Source organism: Thunnus maccoyii, chromosome 21 (assembly GCF_910596095.1).
Source record: "Thunnus maccoyii chromosome 21, fThuMac1.1, whole genome shotgun sequence".
In the NCBI taxonomy this organism is placed as follows: domain Eukaryota; kingdom Metazoa; phylum Chordata; class Actinopteri; order Scombriformes; family Scombridae; genus Thunnus; species Thunnus maccoyii.
In genome coordinates this window covers 27184109-27206616 of record NC_056553.1, presented here as the reverse complement: position 1 = coordinate 27206616, position 22508 = coordinate 27184109, and the positions used below count along the sequence as shown (strand labels likewise).

The window sequence follows — 22508 nt, the reverse complement described above, 5'->3', positions numbered from 1 at the left end:
TATCAGCCTCTGTCCCGCCAGTGATGTCCACAACACTGCCCAAGTATGTGAACACCTCCACCTCTTCCAGGCTATTGTTGCTCATGAGGATGGGGTTGCTGGATTTGGAATGGATCTTCATGATCTGTGTCTTAGCTGTCTTGGGTGTCAGTCCAAGTTTTGATTCGGCTTGTGCGAGTCTGTCTGTCTTTTCTTGTATCTGTTTTTGTGTGTGTGAAAGCAGAGCTATGTCATCTGCAATATCAAGGTCATCCAGCTGCTACCACAGTGTCCACTGGATCCCATTTTTCCTCCCTTCCGTAGTTTCCCTCATTATCCCGTCAACTGCCAGGAGGAACAGGAATGGAGAAAGGAGACATCCCTGTTTTACACCTGTCCTGACCTTGAAGCTCTGAGAGAGTTGGCCTGCATGGATGACTTTGCATGATGTTCCTTCATATGATGCCTTGATAAGGTTTGTGATTTTAGTTGGAATCCCATAGTAGTCCATAAGGTGCCATAGTGATGTCCTGTCTAAACTGTCAAATGCTTTTTCAAAGTCGATCAAGTTTATGTATAGTGACGTGTTCCATTCGATAGATTGTTCGATGATGATACATAATGTTGGTATGTGGTCTGTGCATGAATGATCTTTCCTGAATCCTGCTTGCTGATCCTGGAGCCTCTTGTCCACAGCTTCCTGGAGACGGTTGAGAGTGACCCGGTTTAAGATTTTGCTGGGTACAGAAAGTAGGGTGATCCCTTGATAATTGTTGCACTTGCTGTGGTCACCTTTCTTTGGCAGTTTCACAATGTGCCCCTCTGCCCATTCTGATGGTGTCCTTTCCTCTTCCCAAATTCTCCCAAAGAGACCATAGAGCATGTCTGTCAACAGAGTGGCATCTATTTTCAGGGCTTCAGGTGGGATATTGTCGGGTCCAGCAGTTTTGCCAGATTTTAGTTGACTGATTGCTGCCCTGATTTCCGCTTTTGTTGGTCTGTCACACTTGATTTGTAGGGGTATCGTGGCCTTGGGGATATATGGTTGGTCTGTTGACACTGGCCTGTTCAGGACGTCTTCAAAATGTTCTGCCCATCTGTCAAGCTGTGCCTCCTGAGTTGAGATCAGTTGGCCGCTTTTGTCTAAAATTGGTTCATCGGAATGTGAATATGTCCCAGACAGTTTCCTTGTGATGTTGTATAGTTCCTTCATGTTCCTTTGAGTTGCCACCTGTTCTGCCTCCTTGGCTAGTCTCTCCACCTGTGATCTCTTGTCTCTCCTGATGTTCTTACACACTTCTTTGTGGCATCTGTTGTACTCCTTTTGGGCAGATACCTTTTCGGATCTTGTTCTTGAAGTGCTCACTTTTTGTTTGAGCTCTCTCCTCTGTTGGATTGTTTTGAGGGTTTCTGGTGTTATCCATTCTTTGTGCTTTCGGGTCCTCTTCCCCAGGGCCTCCTCACAGGTTGAGCTCCAAGCTGCTTTTAGGTGTTCCCACTCTTTGTTTATGGTCCATCCCTCCATCCTCCTCTGATGTAGCTCTTTATTTTCTCTTGAGAGGACCTCTTTGAAGTTCTTTGCCACTTGAGCGTTGGTGAGATACTCTGTGTTGTATTTTGTCCTCTGATTTTTGGCTTGATGATGTCTCTTCAGCCTTAGCCTGAATTTCCCCACTAGGAGGTGGTGGTCTGAGGCTGCGTCTGCTCCTTCTCCAAGCCAATGTGCAGGGCTGATAAACAGTTACCAGAAATGTTTGGTTGAAGTTATTGCTGCAGAATGGGGTCACACCAGTTACTGAAAGCAAGCGTTCGCATACTTTTGCCTCATGGAAATATCTAAGCTTTGATAATGTTCCTCAATAACTAAATAATAATAATTTTAAAAAATTGTCTCATTTGTTTAATTGGATTCACTTTATCTAGTTTTAGGACTTGTGTCAACCTCTGATCATGATTTAGGTCATGTTTATACAGAAATACAGAAAATTCTAACAGGTTCACAAACTTTCAAGTAGCACTGTAAGGACAAAAGGCTTGCAGCAACAGCCCCAGTATCCCATACTCTCGCAGCACTGCCCACAAGGTGCCCTGAGGGACATAGACGTAAGCATTCTCAGAGTCCACAAAGCACATATTGACTGAATGTGCAAACTCCCATGACCCCTTGAGTATCCTTGCAAGGGTTAAGAGCTGGTCCACTGTTCCATGGCCAGGATGGAATCCACATTGTTCCTCCGCAATCCAAGATTCGACAGTCGGCCAGAGCCCCCTCTCCAGCACCCTGGCATAAGCTTTCCCTGGGAGGCTGAGTAGTGTGATCCCCCAATAGTTGGAGCACACCCCCTGGTCCCCCTTTTTAAAGTGGAAACCCCAGTCTGCCACACAGGCACTGTCCCCAATCTCAATCCAATGCTTAAGAGATGTGCCAGCCTTGACAGTCCAACAATGGCCAGAGCCTTCAGCATCTCAGGGCAAATCTCATCTACACTCAGCACCTTGCCACTGAGGAGCTTTTTGACTACCTCAGAGACCTCTGCCAGGGATATGAGTGAGGCTGGTTTTTGACAACACCTACATATAATGTTTGGGCGCGTTGGTTTGGCAGGGGGCCTAGGGGCTGCCTGTAATGCTAACAGAACCTGTGTCAACTGATTAAGCTGTTCTTGTTGTTTCTGTAACATGTGCTTTAACTCTGCCATTTCTGTGTTACCAGGGCTAGTCAATGCTCTACTCTCAGAAAACTGCATAGCACTAAAGGATGGAACTGAATAACCCCTACCCCTGGGCTCATTAGGTCGTCCCTCTCGCTCCCAGCGAATGGCCTCTGCTCTCACATCTAGTAGAGTGCAATCAGGATGTTGCCGTACAACTCACTTTAACTCCCTGCGAAGATTAGAGTCAAGAACATGTTCAACAAACTGATCTCTAAGAAGGGTGGGGGCACTGTGCATCCCCCTTGGGGCAGCACGCTCAACTTTTTCCATATATATGCATACATGCATATGACTGGGGGGAATTGACCACTGTTTGCTCCTGCAGCAGCCGCTCTTTTTCAGCTGCTGAACCAAGTCCTTCAATTTCTGGAGATCGCTGGCCATCTCTGAAATGAGGAAGGGTAAATACAGGCACAGTCAATCAAAGTACTTCAACTTTGGTCAGGGAACCCAAGACAAGGCCATACCGAAGCTCAGCAGGTCCCTCGATGTGCACATTGCTGTTTTGTCTACACACAAAGAAAAACAACTCTGAACTAAACTAAAAAGAAAAAAACAAAATCACTCCTTGTCTCGTGAGCCCACATAAACCGTCACTGTGTCCTGCCGACAATGCCAGAATGCGGCTAGTTTTTTTTTTGTTTTTTTTTTTTAGAGTTTTAGGTTGCACTGAACCTTTAATATTCAATCCATACCAGCCAAAAGGCCACAGATCCCTTATAATGATACAGATGATGGTGAATGATGGACTGAGACAAAGAATTCCCCCAAGATTACAAAATGTATTAATACAATATTAACAGTAGTAATTTAACAAGAAGTTAAAACAGGAGATTTATTAAATACTGACTACTTTAAAATTGTGCAAAAGTACAAGAAATATTTCAATGAAAACAAAGTGTAGAAAAACTAAGCCAAAACAAATTAAACAAAACTAATCAAACAAACAAAAAACGAAGCAAAACAAAAACAGCAGTGGCAGTCAGTATCTACAAAAGAAAATGGGTAAATTAATTAACACACTGCCAAACAAATGTATAACGTAGGCAAATGTATCAGTATTTACCTCTCCTATGAACATATTGCACAATAATCAGGCAGAAGACTCAACACGTGGGAGCAGGTGGTTGCTAGAGGACGGGACCTATGGATGAATAAAAAAAATGAGGGAAGGGGGAAAAAGGCAGTTAATAGTATCAATCCAAGGTACACTAACTACACCAGATGAAGCAGTAAGACATCTACAAATAAAGTAATACATGGTCAAATGAGGGCAATCAGAGTGTGGACACATAATAACGGTGACAGTGGAACAGATTGAATAAGCCTGTCCTCCAACTCCTATACTAAGAGTCTCCACTGGCATGCAATCAGGTGAAAGTGAGAGAACCCCAGTTTTCACATTGATTTATTTAAATAATGTTGAAATACTTTTCAGTAAAAATAAATTCATGTTTTGTAACAGGTACAAAAAATGTTGCTTACAGTAACTTTAATAATGAAAAACTAGGGAAGTCTGTATACCAACATAGAAATCTAAATGATCCAAAATATTTATTGAATAAGGAATAATTTTCATCAATATTTAACAAAACATAGTACTGGGCAGCAGAATTTCACCATCCCATTGAACTAAACTCATATTTATCACAAAACTAAAATAAAAAAGCCTCCTATGCTGCAATATATTCTTATCTACGTACTACTACCCGAACAGTTGTACAGTCTCTTCACTGAAACTGGTACAGCACTGTGGTCCTTGATACCCAAAACAAATCTTTCAATGAAAACTGTAATGGAAACCAAAACAATGGATTCTCTCACTCTCATTATATATATCACCAGTAGTCACCAATAAAGTCACCAGTAAGGGGTTGCCTTTCCTTTTTGAACTTGTTTTTTAGAGACTTGCATAAAGCATCCCACAACCAAAAGAGGGATTGTTTACTGAAGAGGATAGTCCAGTCCAAAATGTTATGTTTTCTGTCCTCAATATTGTCAAGATATGTCAACATCAAGACATTATGTAAAATACACTTATACAGTGGATAGAAGATAATCACTCATTTTTCTGCAAATATGAACATTAGGTGTATGTATTTCCTATTTATTTTGTATTGAGATACATTATGTACAGTAACTATATCTATACAATGGAATGGGATGCGAACATATACTAACAGACTAATTTTGTGCTGACTCACATGTCCCAAGCTAACTTTCTTCCGCATGAAGGGATACCTGCATATGAACAGGCTTAAAATCTCCATATATTGTTTGGCTGAGGGATACCTTGTGGGTGGGGGGTAGATTATGGAATAAGTGGAACTTGTTGTCTTAATGTTAATGCATTTTGCACATTACACATCAGTGGAGACTCCTAGTGGGAGTAGCCAGAGGACAGGCTCATTAAAATGGCTGAAGTTGTGTCAGTGGAATGTAATGAAAACAGAAAAAAAAATCTATTAAAATTAGTCTGTCTTCTGATTAGTCAAACCAGGCATCCCCAATAACCTGTATCATGTAAAAAATGCATTATACTGAGTATCATCTCAACTAAAAGCTACAATGTGCAGTAGTTTTACATAAGAATTATTCAAGTATTCAAGTAACCTACATTGTTTGGCTGCTGAGGGTGTCATACAGTGCTTGGATCAGAACCGATTTTATTTTGGTTCTCCAAGGGGCCAAAAGCTCTGGCTCCTTTGCCTCAAGTGAATCCTTTAATGATTTGGGGAAAGCAAACTGACCCAGTGAAGCAGGCCCAACTGTTTGTTCATTATGAAGTCTTTGTATTTTGGGAAAATGCAAGAATGTGTTAGACTGAGCTCTGTGAAATAGTACTGAACAGTCTAGGACTAGACTGAAACAAAGTTTTTCCCCAGAATGACCAGAATTGTAGTATCATCACAGCATATACTTTACTGTTCTTATTTGTTGTTGACAATAACAATGATGATGATGACTTCAAGTGCTCAAGACACTTGAGGAATCGCGCTTCTTTTTTTATTGATGGGATTAATCTTTCTGTCATCCTCTCAGTAAGAAGTTCAAGGGTTGCTCCATCAATGTCATTCTCTTCAAAACAGAAGAAATAAAAAATAAAGTTATTTTTTGGAAAGAAAAAAATGGCTCTTATTATATATTGATATGTATAGCTCACTGTATCAGTCTTCTTTGACCTCTTCTCCATGGACTACATCTAGGACAAAAAAAAATCTCCAACTTTGCATGTGGTACTGTCAATTACAATTCTGTTAGTCTTCCAGACTGTTTCATTTGGGATGTTGTCAGATGTAATCACTTCTTTCAGTTCTTGTAGTCTGGAAAAAGGCACTTCAGTACATGCACCAGGTACTGCATCAGTGGTTGTGCCTTTCTGAATATCCCAACACTGGCGCATCTGATATCTTTTTGCTAGTGTAAGAGAGACATTCTGGAAGTTGCATACAACAGATGATAGCCGCTTAATGCTTAAATGCAAATGTTTGGCCTCAAACTGAATGCACCAATGTATTCTGAGAGGCCCAAATTCACTAATAAGTAGTGGATAGTGTACAACATAGTGAATTTTAGGGGCAGATTTGTCAGGCAAAAGGATCTGGAGCTCTGCCAAAAATTCAGAGATCAGTGAAGACAAGTAACTAAGCCTATTGAGCTTGATTGCAGGGCTAAAATAATATCACAAATGTCGCAGAAGCAGGTATAGATGCCAGTGAGGGCTGTCTTTGGGAACAAAGCTGTCAGAGGAGGAAGAAGGCGGAAGAGAGTCCACTTTAAGTGCTTTCCCTGAGAGAGCTGCATCATGAAGAATGGATTCTTTTAGAGGCACAGGCTTATGCTTCCTGTCATTCTGGCCGAAGCAAAATTCTTTCAATGAGTGTTGAACTGGTGGAGGGTTACAGTTTTCTCATCATGAATCTGTTGCAATATCAACTTAATTATGTGTAGAATGGTGCCTTCCAGAACATCATGCATGACATCTGGGGGGAACTTTTCAGAAACCACAAAATGAGGTATTACGTCAAAAAGGCACGGTCCTGACACACCATACAAAGCCTTTCTGTTAGGGTGGTCCAAATGACACAGCAGGTGTATGCAATACACAGGAATATTCATCTGTGTGGGTTGCTATGTCCTCATGGTGACATAGACAGTACCTGCAAATTCTTCCATTGCTAAAACAAGTGGAGAATCTAGCCAGAGAGTGAGCAGAAGGATTGTCTGATACAATAGATACAAGCGCCCCTTTGACTGTGTGCTGTTCGCTGTCAACATTGATGGTCACCCCATCAATTTGAAGTTTTAACCAGTCAGATATCAGTGGTCTGAGAACAAGGTCACATCCATATTTCTGCACAAACTTATGTCTTACAATGACAGCAACATGGATGCTCTGTAGTTGTGATCTATACTTTGGGAGTAGATGTACAACAACAAAATAAAAACTCAATATTTTATGTTTTCAACTTATTAGACAAACAATTCAAAACCTCAAATTTATCAGTGTACAGTTGTATTTGCAATTGTTTTCTGAGAAACTGAAAAAAATTGAGATTCTTAAAAATGGATCCATCATGAAAGTCGCTTTGAAAGCCTCCTGTAGATACTCTAGTCCTCTAAAACATGCATTGCTGAGGGGTGAAGGACGTGCTGACGTGCTACGGTAAGCGTATTGTATCATTTCCGGTTGCCGACTGTGTATACTGATAGCGTTGTTGCTGCTCTCATCTCAGTTGATTTTCCTATATATATCACATTACTGTGGATTAATATCTGCTGTATATTTAAACTTTCGCTAGTTTTACACAAGCACTCTCAGCGCTTTTCTCCTAGCGACTTTTCTCGCTAATCGCACAAGTTGTTAGTCACTTTAGCTCTGCAGCTAGCACTAGCAGCTAACTTAAACTAAGCAGTTAGCGATGGCTTCTCTCTCTCCCTCTTGTTCTCCTGCTCTCTCTTGCTCGGTGTGCCAAATGTTTAGTTATTCCTCTGCCTCCTTTAGTGATAGTGATAAGTGTAATAAGTGTAGTCTATTTGCAGCACTGGAGGCAAGGCTTAGTGAATTGGAAGCGCGGCTCCGCACCATGGAAAAACAATCAGCTGCTAATATAGTTAGCCAGCCCCTAGTATCCGGTGCGGGCCGACCTAACGTAGCTCCCACTCCCCCGGTAGCTCCCGAGCAGCCGGGAAGCCAGGGCGGCTGGGTGACTGTCCGAAGGAAGCATAGCCCTAAGCAGAAGCCCACGGTTCACCACCAACCAGTTCATGTTTCTAACAGGTTCTCCCCACTCAGCGACACACCCGCTGAGAAACAAACTCTGATTATTGGCAGCTCCATAGTCAGAAACGTGAAGTTAGCGACACCAGCAGCTATAGTTAAATGTATTCCTGGGGCCAGAGCGGGCGACATTGAGTCAAATTTAAAACTGCTGGCTAAGAATAAACGTAAATATGGTACGATTGTCATCCATGTCGGCGGCAACGACTCCCGATTACGCCAATTGGAGATCACCAAAATTAATGTTGAGTCGGTGTGTACATTTGCAAAAACAATGTCGGACTCCGTAATTTTCTCTGGACCGCTGCCTAATCTGACCAGTGATGACATGTATAGCCGCATGTCACAATTCAACCGCTGGTTGTCGAGGTGGTGTCCAGCAAACGATGTGGGCTTCATAGATAATTGGCAGACTTTCTGGGGAAGACCTGGTCTGATTAGGAGAGACGGCATACATCCCACTTTGGATGGAGCTGCTCTCATATCCAGAAATATGGCCAAGTTTATTAGTAAACCAAAACCATGACAACCCAGAGTTGAGACCAGGAGGCAGAGCTGCAGTCCTACACGCTTCTCTGCGCTTCCATTAGAGCAGTTACCCACCCAAAACCACATAGAGACTGTGTCTGTCCCCCGACCACATAAATCAATTAAATCCAAAGTAAACAAAAGAAGAGTCATTCATGAAAATCTAGTAAAAATTAGAACCACTACTGCAATAGTACAACAAAATAAGATAAGTAAATGTGGACTCTTGAACATTAGATCTCTTTCATCTAAAGCAGTTTTAGTAAACGATTTAATTTCAGATCATCGTATTCATTTATTTTGTCTCACTGAAACCTGGCTGTGTCATGAAGAATATGTCAGCCTTAATGAATCCACTCCCCCCAGTCATATTAATACTCATATTCCTCGAGACACTGGCCGAGGAGGAGGAGTTGCAGCCATTTTCAACTCAAGCCTAATCATCAACCCTAGACCTAAATTTAATTATAACTCATTCGAAAGCCTTGTTCTCAGTCTCTCTCAGCCAACCTGGAAAACTTTACAGCCAGTTCTATTTGTTATAGTGTACCGTCCTCCTGGCCCGTACTCTGAATTCCTATCTGAATTCTCAGTTTTTGTTGTATTTAGTCCTTAGTACAGATAAAGTAATTATAGTAGGTGATTTTAATATTCATGTGGACGTTGATAGTGACAGTCTCAGCACTGCATTTCTCTCATTATTAGACTCAATTGGCTTCTCTCAGTGTGTAAATAATCCCACTCACCGTCTTAACCACACCCTAGACCTTGTTCTGGCTTATGGGATTGAAATTGAACATTTAATAATTTTTCCACAAAATCCTATTTTATCAGATCATTTTTTAATAACTTTTGAATTCCTATTACTGGATTATACACCATTAGACAAAAATGTCCTCACTAGATGTCTATCTGATAGTGTTGTAGATAAATTTAAGGAAGCAATTCCATCAATACTGAATTCACTGCCATGTCTCAATACTACAGAGGACTCTTATGTTAACTTTAGTCCCTCCCAAATTGATAATCTTATTGATAGTGCTGCAGGCTCACTAAGACAAACACTCGACTCCATCGCCCCCTTAAAAAAAAGGATTAATAAAACGTAAGAGGTTAGCTCCATGGTATAACTCCCAAACCCGCAAATTAAAGCAAACATCGCGAAAATTGGAAAGGATTTGGCGTTCCACCAAAGTAGAAGAATCTCGCTTAGTCTGGCAAGATAGTCTTAAAACATATAGGAAGGCCCTCTGTAATGCCAGAGCCGCCTATTACTCAGCATTAATAGAAGAGAATAAAAACTGCCCTAGGTTCCTTTTCAGCACTTTGGCCAGGCTGACAAAGAGTCATAACTCTACTGATCCATGTATTCCTATAGCTCTCAGTAGTAACGACTTTATGAGCTTCTTTAATGATAAAATTCTAACTATTAGAGACAAAATTAACCACCTCCTGCCCTCAACAGGCACCGTTCTCTCCCCAAACACAGGAACCTTGGTAACGGCAGTAAATCCTGACATATATTTGGACTGTTTTTCTCCAGTAGACTTGTCTGAACTAACTTCAATGATTTGTTCAGCTAAACCATCAACCTGTCTCTTAGATCCCATCCCAACTAGGCTGCTTAAGGAAGCCTTACCCTTAGTGAGCACTTCTTTACTAGATATGATCAATTTGTCTTTAGTAACAGGCTATGTACCACAGTCCTTTAAAGTAGCTGTAATTAAACCTCTTCTTAAGAAGCCTACTCTTGATTCAGGTGTTTTAGCCAATTATAGACCTATATCTAACCTTCCATTTCTATCCAAGATCCTTGAGAAAGCAGTCTCTAATCACTTATGTGACTTTCTACATAACAATAGTTTATTTGAGGATTTTCAGTCAGGATTTAGAGCGCATCATAGCACAGAAACAGCACTGGTGAAAGTCACAAATGACCTCCTAACTGCATTGGACAAAGGATTTGTCTCTATACTTGTCCTGTTAGATCTTAGTGCTGCATTCGACACAATTGACCATCAAATCCTTTTGCAGAGACTGGAACATTTAATTGGCATTAAAGGAACTGCATTAAGCTGGTTTAAGTCCTATTTATCAGACCGATTTCAGTTTGTACATGTTAATGATGAATCCTCCGTGAAGGCAAAAGTTAGACACGGAGTTCCACAAGGTTCTGTACTTGGACCAATTCTATTCACCTTATATATGCTTCCTTTAGGTAATATTATTAGGAAACACTCCATAAATTTTCATTGTTACGCAGATGACACCCAATTATATTTATCAGTGAAGCCAGATGAACCCAATCAGTTAAACAAACTCCAAACATGCCTTAACGACATAAAGACCTGGATGACCTGCAATTTTCTACTACTAAATTCAGATAAAACTGAAGTTATTGTGCTTGGCCCTAAACACCTTAGAAACACATTATCTAATGATAAAGCTACTCTGGATGGCATTACCCTGGCCTCCAGCACCACCGTAAGGAATCTGGGAGTTATCTTTGATCAGGATATGTCCTTTAACTCCCACATAAATCAAATCTCAAGGACTGCCTTTTTTCACTTACGTAATATCGCAAAAATCAGGCACATCCTGTCCCTAAAAGATGCAGAAAAACTAGTTCACGCATTTGTTACTTCTAGGCTGGATTATTGCAATTCCTTATTATCAGGCTGCCCTAACAAGTCTCTAAAGACTCTCCAGCTGGTCCAGAATGCAGCTGCACGTGTATTGACTAAAACTAGAAAAAGAGATCACATTTCTCCCATTTTAGCTTCACTGCATTGGCTTCCTGTAAAATCTAGAATAGAATTTAAAATCCTTCTCCTAACTTACAAAGCCCTTAATGGTCAGGCACCATCATATCTTGAAAAGCTCATAATACCGTATTATCCCACTAGAACACTGCGCTCCCAGTATGCAGGCTTACTGGTGGTTCCTACAGTCTTTAAAAGTAGAATGGGAGGCAGAGCCTTCAGCTATCGCGCTCCTCTCCTATGGAACCATCTACCAGATTCGGTCCGGGGTGCAGACACCCTCTCTTTGTTTAAGAGTAGGCTTAAAACTTTCCTTTTTGATAAAGCTTATAGTTAGGGCCGACCAGGCTCGCCTTGGATCAGCCCTTAGTTATGCTATAGGCCTAGACTGCTGGGGGACTTCCCATGATGCACTGAGCTCCTCTCTCCTCCTCCTCCTCTCCATCTGTATGCATTCATGTAACATCAATGCATGTCACAAACTTTGCTTCTTCCCCGGAGTTTTTTGTGCTTTCTCATCTCACAGGAAAACCTGGCTCCCGGGCCGAACCTTCGCGGTCCTTCACAGTCCTGATGGCATCCTTCCCTGGCTGTTGCTGCTTGTGCTTGTTGTTGTTGTTGTTGTTGTGATTGTTTTTCTTCTGTTCCCCCCTCCCCCTTTCCCTCTCTCTTTCTCTCTCTCAACCCAACCGGTCAAAGCAGATGGCCGCCCACCAAGAGCCGGGGTCTGCTTGAGGTTTCTACCCGTTAAAGGGGAGTTTTTCCTTACCGCTGTCGCCAAGTGCTTGCTCATGGGGGAATTGTTGGGTCTCTGTAAATTAAAGAGTACGGTCTTGACCTGCTCTATGTGAAAAGTGCCTTGAGATGACTTCTGTTGTGATATGGCGCTATATAAATAAAGATTGATTGATTGATTGATAAAACATGATTCCTAGTGTCAGTTCTGGTAAGAATGGTATGCAGAACTTTCAGGATTAGAATATATTGGAAGGATTCCGTCTTGCCATGTGAATCATGTCCAAGCAGAAACTCAGTTGGCTTTACAAGTCCAAATTCATTGATGCAGCACTGGTAGAACTTAAACTCACTATTATATCAATCAAAACATGCATCAAATATTGTCCTCAAAAAGGATATGAGGTTTTGTTCTACTTCTGTCTTTTCCTCCAGACAGATTTTTAGCAGATCTTGATATTGCTCACTGAAATTATGAAAAAGCTCCCCAACATCTTTAGCAACACTTGTTTGGATCACTTGAGGTAATGTGTGACATTCCTGAAGCTAGAGGAAAAAAAAAAAGTGAGATCTTTTAATATTTGTTTTCATTTCTGCTAGTTTCTCTACAAAAGGAGGAGTAGTCTCTCTTTGGGGCTCTTCTTCGTAATGACCTTCTTCAATATTTTTCTTAACTTCAGAGTTTTCCTGTTGGATTGTGGTGTTGTGCCTCCAGGTCAGGTGTTTTCGGAGTGATAATATTTTTGTATATTTATTGGGGCACCCATTTTTGGCCACATTCAACAACAAAATTGATTTCACTTTGATGATACAATTCAAGATATTTCAGAAACTTCTTTTGTATTCTGGTTTTAATAGGACAATGTGGACATTGATAATTCATTATAATATCTCAACAGCAAAGGCATTTGACTTATTACCCAAACCCTCTTGTTCAAGCCACTGGCACACTTCATTTTTGTCCAGGCTGTGTAACACATTTCTACAAAAAAGAAAACAAGAAATAAATGCTAGCATTAAAATAGTCCATCTTTCACCATAGGAGTCATTAGTCAGAGTCAAGTTTGCTGAAGTAAGATATTAGATTTAGCTTACCTTGATTCTCTGAATTTTTTGTTCTTCTGCCACTTCAATCCAGTTTCTAGTGTCGATTCATACACAGGTGATCACACAATGTGTGAACAGTAATCACTATTGATATGCCACACCTGTTTTGTAGAGAAAGGCAGACCATGTGGTGCAATCCGTAGGGAAACCAGCTCTCCGCTCCCACATACTAACCCCAACATGCCAGCCAGCTCCCAGGCCCCACACACTAAACCCCAACCTTTCCCCTGGGGGACCGGGGTTCAATTCCTGGCTCCAACACCCCAACATCCCACCCATAATAGGAGGGTTGCTCTCTAAAAAGAAAATAAATTTAGGGCAATTTTTTTTTGGCTCATGAGCACCTCCCTTCAGATGTTGTAGTTACAATGGTCAAAACAAAACTAACATGGTGGCTTAGTAGTTAAAAGCACACCAGTGCTATTTTGGAGATTGAGGGTTCAAGACGTCATCCTCCCACCAGAGAGTACATGATGTAGCTACATCATATTTATGCACTGTACTCTTAGCCATTCTTTATAAAAGCACCAGTTAAGTGTTGCATATCATGAATTAGAAATTATCAAAAAAATATAGAGATATTCAACAGCATTTGAATGCTGAGGAGCATTTGACTGTTTATTCAACAGTCAAATACTCAGCCTTTGTCTCTACGGTCTCTCCTCAGTCTACAACACCTATACACAGTGTATCTTACATAAGAGGGACTAACCAATTAACAGTGTCTGTTCAATACAGATACACAATTAACTATTGTATGGCATGAAATAATGGTGAAGAAAGACTATGGCAGAGCACAGGTAAATTAATTGATTAAGGGGATTCCAGATACGTCTAAATTTAAAAATACTATTTGAAACATGGGTAAACATTTGAATATTTGAGGGTAAGGATCTAATATCCATGCTGTTACGGCCACAACTAAGAAAACATTTGGCGCAACCCTGTGACTAGCAACATATAGGCCCAACACCAGACCTGAGATTCAATGGTACAGCAAGTAGTTTTTATTTGAAAAGAATATTAATTAAATAAACTACTAAGGATTTAACCAAAACTATGGGAGTCGGGAGGTCTGGCCAAACAAAAACATGGGGGAAGTCTGGGCCAACTACACAGTGGGCCATCAGACCCAGAGCTTCCCTCCCTTGCCTATCAAAAAATGATCATGAACTTACCTACCAAATAAAGTCACGAGAACAAGACTACCAGACCTTAAGTAAACTGCTGCAACAGTGGCTGGCTGCTAGTCAGGGGAGAACAAAAAAGAGGCCTTCTCTTCCAGCCTCTCTTAAATATAGGGCAGGGCCAGTTAGCACTCAGCTGATGAGGATCACCTGAGAGCTAGAGAGAAAGAAAACAGGGGGAGAAAAACACAAGAAGGGAGGAGGAGCGCATAACAATGCTTTCAACAATCCTTGAAGAACTTTCTTCCAAAAAGGGTTCTTTGGATCAAAAGGGTTCTTACTGGAACCCTTTGTCTTACAATGAACCCTTGAAGAACCTTTTCTTCAAAAAAGGGGTTTTCAGAAGCAAATGGTTCTGTGTAGAACCTCAGCCCTTCAAGAAGAACCCTTTTGGAATCCCATACTTCTAAGAGTGCACTAATGCAGTCCCCCGCATTGATTTAATGCAGCTTTAGAGTGCTTTCCACAGCACCAGGAAATAATGTCTCTAGGACCCTTAGAAAGATTCTGAATTTGCGAAGATGTGAATGTCAGATTCTCTGGGATGTGGACTCACAGGTGCCTGAAACTGTTCATCATCTCCACAAATGTTCCGTTAATTCTCAGGGATGTGAAGTTCCTCTGCTGTTTCCCAAAATCCACAACCAGCTCCTTGGTCTTTATGATGTTCAGTAAGAGGTTAGCTTTGCATCATGGTGACAGGCTCACCTCTTCCAGGTAGGTCTTCTCATCATTGTTGATGATCCAGCCTATCACGTCTGTGTAATCCACATACTTGCTGATGAAGTTGGCATTGTTCCTGGCCACACAATTGTGTGTACAGGATGTACAGCAGGGGGCTAAGTACACAACTTGGGGGTCACCTATGTTTAAATTAAATTGAATTAGGATAGTTAAGTAGATCAATAGATTGATAGATGTATCTGGGTGTTCAAGTAATTGCTCTGAAGGCCAAAACTTGTAATCCAGATGTTTGATAGTCCATCAGTCCACTAACTTTTTAGCACGGGGGTTACAATTTAATCTGCTTTGCCAGTAGCTTTGTATCCATCTAGAGGCTGGTTCTCCACCTTGGCCTTGAACTTGTTCCTCAGGGTCAGCATGTGGTGTCTGGATGTAGGTATAGATGGATGGGTGGCCATGTTCTGCCTCTAAACAGCACTTCTCTGCCCTCCCGGTCAGTGATTAATGGTCTTTTACTTGACAAATCACCCCTGAGGCTCAGAGAAGGGGGGCAGCTAGGCAGACATGGCTGTTAGACAATCAATTCCACAAGGTTTTGCTTTCACCCATTTTGAGTCACAGCTGTGTTTTTTCACCGCCTAGCTGTTTCACTTTCATTCATTTTCATTTCTATATCTACTTGAAAGCAATTGGACTGTACCCCAAAATATCTAAATGAACAGATAATACTTCACTTTCAATTAAAATAAACAATTAAAACCATACTGAGGGTCTAACAGTAGATCTTGTTGAACAGGTTTGACAGCCATTACTGTTATAACTGAGGTTGTAACGTGGTACTGTAGCATAACCTTTGATATAGAAGACTGAGGAAAAATGCACGCCTAGATGCTAGCTTGCAGGCAGATTTCAAAAAATGGTAAAAGTTCCCTTTTCTATAACCACAGCCTTGACCATGGAATTTTATTTTTTATATCCCCATTTGTATATTTGCATATTCAGTGGTTGAGTAATATGGGGAGTCATATGGGAACTGATTTAGGGCTGTATTTAAATTATCTGTGAAGTCACCTTAACAACACTTAATTGTGACTCTGATGTTTACACTGGAATTACTCAAATCAAAGGCTCCATGTTATGGCTGCATCATTACATCAATTTGAAGTATTCTAGATGTCTCATATCATTTTATACACATTCGTTCATGATATATGGAACCTTTTAAAACTTTTAGTTTTATGCTACAAGTTGTAGTTTCCCTAAGTCATAAAAATATATGTTCTTACTTACCTCTAGTGGTATTTGACAGTGCAGATAGTTTCAGTTTTATGAGTTCAGGTTTTAAGATATTTGTCTCTGAAAATTCTGCTGCCACTTTAATCCATGGAGGAAAATAACACCCACAAAGTAAATCCTCAAATAAGAAATCAAACAGAATTTCTCAGAAGCACATTGTTGGAAGTGATACACTTTCACTTGAACACATTGGAGACAAGTATTTTATGTAAAAGCTAAAGTCATAAAGCCACTATCTTTTTTAATCAATGGAACACAGGATACATTAAGTGAAATAACACTGGTTTCATGTTGAACTTAAAAGGAAATGATTTGGAAGGGACTGGGATTGGAGCATTAGTGCTTACATATTCTTACATTCTATCATTTAAATCCTTCTATTTCAACCAGATTTGCTTCATACTTGAGCATTTTTATGTAGGATTATCGTATGCTATGGTTTGTTTTACTTTTGCATGTTGACTAATGCACTTTTACATTATATATGTATTACATACATTATGTCACTGTGATGAACCATATAAAAATGGTAATGCTATATTTAGTGTTAATACAAGCCTCCAGGAACATTAGAGACCAGCAACAAAGAATCACCATAACCAGGTACACACACTAAAGAACTATAAGTCATTTGTCTAACCTTTACTGACTGTGCTTCTGGCTGCTTTACATGAAGCACAGCATTAGAAACTTTGTTCAAGACCTGTCTGCTAAATTTAGGTGAAGACGCAAGGATTACCCAACTGGTCAAGGCAGATTGCTGCCCACCAAGAGCCAGGTTCTGCTTGAGGTTTCTACCCATTAAAGGGGAGTTTTTCCTTACCACTGTCACCAAGTGCTTTTGTTTTATTAATTACTTTTTTGGGACAGTCATCAGAGCAGCTGTCTGTGTGAGGACATGGTGGGGGAGGGTTGGTGAACTGGAGAGAGGCCATGGCATGTCAGGTGGTGAGTGGAGCAGGTGGACCCAAATGCAGGAGATGACAGGCAGGCAAGATCAGATGCATAATATTTAATGATAAACATGAAACACTGAGACACAGGAACAGGGAACACTAACCATAACTACAGAGGACTCATCAAAGACTGAACTCAAAACCAGACCTTAAATACAAACTAAACTAATCAGGGAATGGGGAACAGGTGACTAGACACCAGGGCAGGCTAGGAGTGATTGGCTGAGGGAAACACAAGGAGCAGGGCAGGGCTGACGAGACTGATACAGGGCAGGTGTGGAGAAGACACAGGGCAGGGCAGGGCTAACGAGGGCAATGCAGGGCAGGTGAGAGGAGGAGCACATGAACACAGGAGGAGCAAACACAGGGAAACCAGAACACCAAAAAACACAATACCCTAAGCTAAACAAAGGCACTCCACTAAACCCAGCACCCAACTCATGACAAACAAAACCATTACAAGTCCTGGCAGGATGTGACAATTCACATAGAAAGTGTTTTCTCACCGCACAGATAAGCTTCCATTTTATTAACTGCATCAATCCACACTGAATCTGAGACAGTCTCAGGGAGACCACCCCCCTTTTTTTTCGACTTCCAAGTCTGTTTCTGTCATGTTTATTGAAGCGTAATCTGAGTAGGTAAGTGTTCAAATCACATTGGCAGCTCGCTTACAGCTCCATGTAAATAAACCAACTCACTGTCTTAATCACACTGTCGACCTTGTTCTGACATATGGCATCAAAATTGAATGTTTAATATTTTCCACAACCTACCAACCATCCTATTCTATCAGGCCATTACTTCATAACTTTTGAATTCCTATTACTGGACTCCATTCCGCCTTGATTACAGGGTGGCGCCGTGTTGAGCTATATATGGGGGAGGGTTAGGCGCCTCGGATGTGCGTCCTATCTCTTCCTTGTAAGCCTGAGCTTCACATCGGTAGTGTGGCTGTGTCGGGTCCATGCCAGGATTGGCTGTCTCGAGTTGGCCTGTACTTCGGCTGGAAGTTGGCAGCTGGGAGTGTGTGGCCTCGGAGCCGTGTGTAATACACACGCTGCGTTGGACTCCTGAGTCATCGAGCTGCCTCTCTTCGCGATGACCTCCCCCATCGCCTGGGAAGCTGCACCTTCACTCACTGGTGGCTCCACTTCTGAAGTGGGCCGCTGCGCTGTTCTGTTTGGGGGCTGGCTTCAGCAGGCTCGATGTTCACTTATAATTGTTTCACTGCTTTGTTTGGCTTTTAAATGAATCCCGTGTGTGTGTGTGCGTGCCCGCTGCTGCGCACGCATGGATTAACTTCCTGGACGAGAGTTGAGTGCAAGATTTAAAGCTGCACTGGGAAGAAACTGACTCATCAGTTAACCTATTAATCTTTGGGGGGGTTTTTTTGTAGTATTGTGATTAGATATTCAGTTTATATATTTTGTGTTCTGTGGATTTCATGTTTAGTTTTTTTTTAGTTTAGTTTTTTTTTTTTGTGTGAGTGTGTGTGTGTTTGTGTGCAAGTGATATTTAGAGCACAATCAATCTTGGTGGTGACCTTTTGGGCCCAGTGTTTGAGGTGTTGGGGCAGTTTTACTATTTATTTATTTTTGCCCCGGTGCCTTAACTAAACATCTGCTTTTTTTTTTTTTTTTTTTTTAAACTAGGACAGGGGTTATGGGTCGGTGGTGAGTGGCTAACTGATCCCTGTGGTGGTGGTGGTCCCTTCACGTCCTGTACAGTAGTGCACTTTGGGGTGTCAGTCAACGGTGTGTCGGTTTTCACGTGTGGTGTGTGCAGTATCAAGATCCTTCCCTCTTCCCCTCAGTTAGCAACCTCTGCCTGGTGAGCCCTCAGCCCTGTACCTAGTCTCTACACTTTGCCAGCAAACTTAATTAAATTATTAAAAAGGCTCTTAGAAAATTGTGCAATATCTTGCCACTAATTTTCCTATCAGTCACTTGTATCACCACCAAGAGATTTTTCTGTAAACTGAATTTTAAAGTGATTGTTAATAAACTTGTTTTTGTATACTTTATTTTTGGAATCATGTCAGTCTCTGATGTTACTCTTACCTGTGCCCCTAGGTGGCGTTGTCAGACACCTAACTAACAAAAGTAAAATCTAACCCTCGTAGTCTTGCCACATAGGGAAGCAATTCCATCAGTACTGAATTTAATGCCATGTCTCAATACAAAAGAGGACTCCTATGCTAACTCTAGTAAATGGACTGTACTTGTATAGTGCCTTTCTAGTCTTCACACACTGAATGGATAGAGGCTACTATGCAAGGTCCCAACCTGCCCATCAGAGGAAGCTAATGATTCACACACATTCATATGCTGATGGAACAGCCATCAGGAGCAATTTGGGGTTCAGTATCTTGCCCAAGGACACTTCAACATGCAGACTGGAGGAGCCGGGAATCGAACTGCCGATCTTCCGAATAGTGGACGACCCGCTCTACCTCCTGAGCCACAGCCACCCCATTAGTCCCTCCCAAATTCATAATGTTGTTGATAGTGCCGCAGGCTTATTGCGAATGACACCCAACTCCATTGCCCCTTTGTAAAAAAAAAAAAAAAAGATAATAAAACAGGAGATTCCCTCCATGGTATCTCCCAAACCTGCAATTTTTAAAAAAATGTACTTTATTGCATTATAATTGTTGTGCTATTATTATTTTTGTGCAATACAAGTAACCATCATGGAGACACATAAGACACTCGACAAGACAAGAGGGAGAACAAGACTAAAACAAACCGAAACACAAGGGGGCGGGGGGTACAGCTGAAATAATAAAAACAACAATATAACAGGGAGGCAGAGAGAGTGAAAAAATAAAGGAAAAAAGAGCATGTTTAGCTCAGACACCTACATGCATGCTTACTGCATGTAAGCATGCATGTAGGTGTGTGTGTGTGTGTGTGCCTGTGGGGGTGAGTGAGTTTCCTATGTGAAAGATATAGAGGGGAAAGACAGCAAAACAAGAGGGGAGGCAGTATTAACCACAGGAAGAAAGAAAGAGAAAGAGAAAGCAAACAAAATAACATAGCTAAAATGCTCTGGGAGGGCATCTCTGGTTGGGATCCAAGGACAAGGAGGTGCCAGGGTGGATCCAAGGTGGGCCAGGTCAGGACAGCTGGATCAGGGCAGGATTTTGGCAGAATTTTCTTTTCAATTTTGTTTGTTTGTTTTATCCCTTTTTTAGATTCTTCATTTTTAGCTATTTGCTCCTTCTCCTCTTCCTTGTTTTCTTTGCTCTCACCTGCTTTAGGCCACCACCAGGCTGGTCTGTTGGAGGTCAGATCCCCTTTAGAACAGCCCCCACCCCAAGAGGAGGGGTCTGTTCATCTGGGTCTGAGGATCATCTTACTATTTGGAGAGTAGTTTAACTGGGATCAGGTCCTCTGACTCCAAGCTGTCCCAGACCACTCCAGCCCCTCAAGCTCCCCAAGCCCCCCCGTCCCCAGGGCCCACTCAGAGATAGTCCCATCATTCAGTTATTATCAGGATGGGGGATGAATAAAACATAATACAGTAAAACATAACAAAAGACAGATACATGATTATGCAGACAAGTTAATAAACATAAATAAGTAAATAATAAAAAAATAAAATAATAATAATAATTAGAAAAAAGAGGGAAAGTGTGAGTGTCAAGTGTAATTGTTTTACAATTTTTTTTCTTCCCCTCTTCCCTCCCTCCCTCTCCCTTCTTTAAATTTTGTTTTGTTTACAACAACAAAGACACAGGAATGACAGCAATGAAGGTAGGAGTGGATACAGGTTAATAGCATAGCAAAGAATCTTGAAATAGAAAGATTAACTGTAGATATGCATGAAGATGATGTGTGATTGTTGCAGGGAAGCAGCTGTGTGGAGTGAGTTTGGGCGTAAAAGTATTTGAATCATTAATTATATTTGTGTTAGCAGTAATAGTAGAAACAAACAAGGGGACGGACAGTAGTAAAAAAACTCTGGACAGAAAGCCAATGCATTTCCATCACTGTAGGGTACTGGAGAAATATAGTTTACTGAGCTTTGAGAATTTTAGATTATTCTCAAATTTGTGCCTTGTTTGTAAAATTTTAAACGGTTCGGCCCCTCCTCCACTATGTGACTTTGTGTATAGTTGCTCAGAGAATATTCTCTGTACAAGATTGTACCATACCATTTCCTTGCATTGCATTTGGGCAGTCAGCTTTCTCTGTGAAAGCCACAACTCAGTTGAATGCCCTTACCTGACGATATGAAGAGCTGTAGCTCCATCAGTACGTTCAAAACCAAATTAACAAATCTGCTAAAAACTACTCAGCTCTGTAACCACTGACTCTAAATTTCATCTCATGGTCTTCTGATGAATGCAAATAATCTTTCTTTTAATTTGACAAGCTTACATTAGTATTTCTAGTTGAAATCGTGAGTGTATGTGATGTGCTATTGTGTGTAGCTTTGTATTTTGTATTATGTGTCCTGTGTGTTTTTTGCTTTGTACTGTTTGTTATTGTGCTGTTATATTTTAATTGTGACCTGCCTATGGGACTGCAGATGAAAATTAGCTATAAGATTACTCTGGTGCAGTACATCAAATGGTAACATTTATGTTTAACACTGTACATGGTCCCAGTAAATACAATACTGAGAAAAAGAAGAGAGGAATCACAGCCAGGTCTGCTCAGGTGACAAGCGCATTAGTAAAATATAAATATTTATGAGAGAGATAATATGAAGCACTTTCCATCACCTTTCAACTCATCAGCTGTCAAAATTTGACCTTTGGTGACCTCTATTGTCTAGAATGAACTGGAGTAACCCCAAACCTAATTAAAATGCATGATGTCATCACCCCTCCTTCTAAATGAATTGGAGTAACCCTGTCCTCATCCAATGAGATCCTTGTCTTGTCCAATCAGAAGAAATCCAGACAAAGTCTGAAACAGTGTGAGGTGTGTAGCTGGGGTTGAAAACGGTGTCTTAAGCTAAGGTGAAAGATTGGAGAAAAATGACCAAGAGAAGCTATGATTCTGAGATAGTCTGCAATACAAGTTGTGGAGAGTCTGCGGCAATGCAGAGGAAAATGGAAATGGCACCCAGACACCCAGTGATAAGTGAAATGCAAGTGACAAGTTATCAAGAATTAGGGGCAGCAAGAAGAGCATTATGCATGTGTGTCGGATACGCCACCAAGTGTTGCACTTCACGAAGAATGGAAATTAGAAGTAGGAGGTGCATGGGGGTATGTGTTCAACTATAGTGGTCATGAAGTGTGTTTTTTATCAGTTGGTCAA

The 22508-nt window shown here is 41.1% G+C and overlaps 1 long non-coding RNA gene across 3 annotated transcripts; it reads right to left on the bottom strand.

Annotated features, from left to right (window-relative positions):
- Window positions 1-3646: 3646 nt before the first annotated feature.
- Window positions 3647-14421, bottom strand: LOC121888101. Of its 3 annotated transcripts, XR_006093132.1 has the most exons (5): window positions 14285-14421; window positions 13095-13207; window positions 12920-12981; window positions 3760-3837; window positions 3647-3682 (listed from the first exon to the last, which is right to left on the bottom strand). It is a non-coding gene; the product is annotated as an uncharacterized LOC121888101 (long non-coding RNA). The 3 variants fall into 3 exon arrangements; XR_006093131.1 differs by lacking the exons at window positions 3647-3682; window positions 3760-3837 and having other exon boundaries at window positions 12833-12981; window positions 14285-14396; XR_006093133.1 differs by lacking the exons at window positions 3647-3682; window positions 3760-3837 and having other exon boundaries at window positions 12833-12981; window positions 14289-14395.
- Window positions 14422-22508: the final 8087 nt, after the last annotated feature.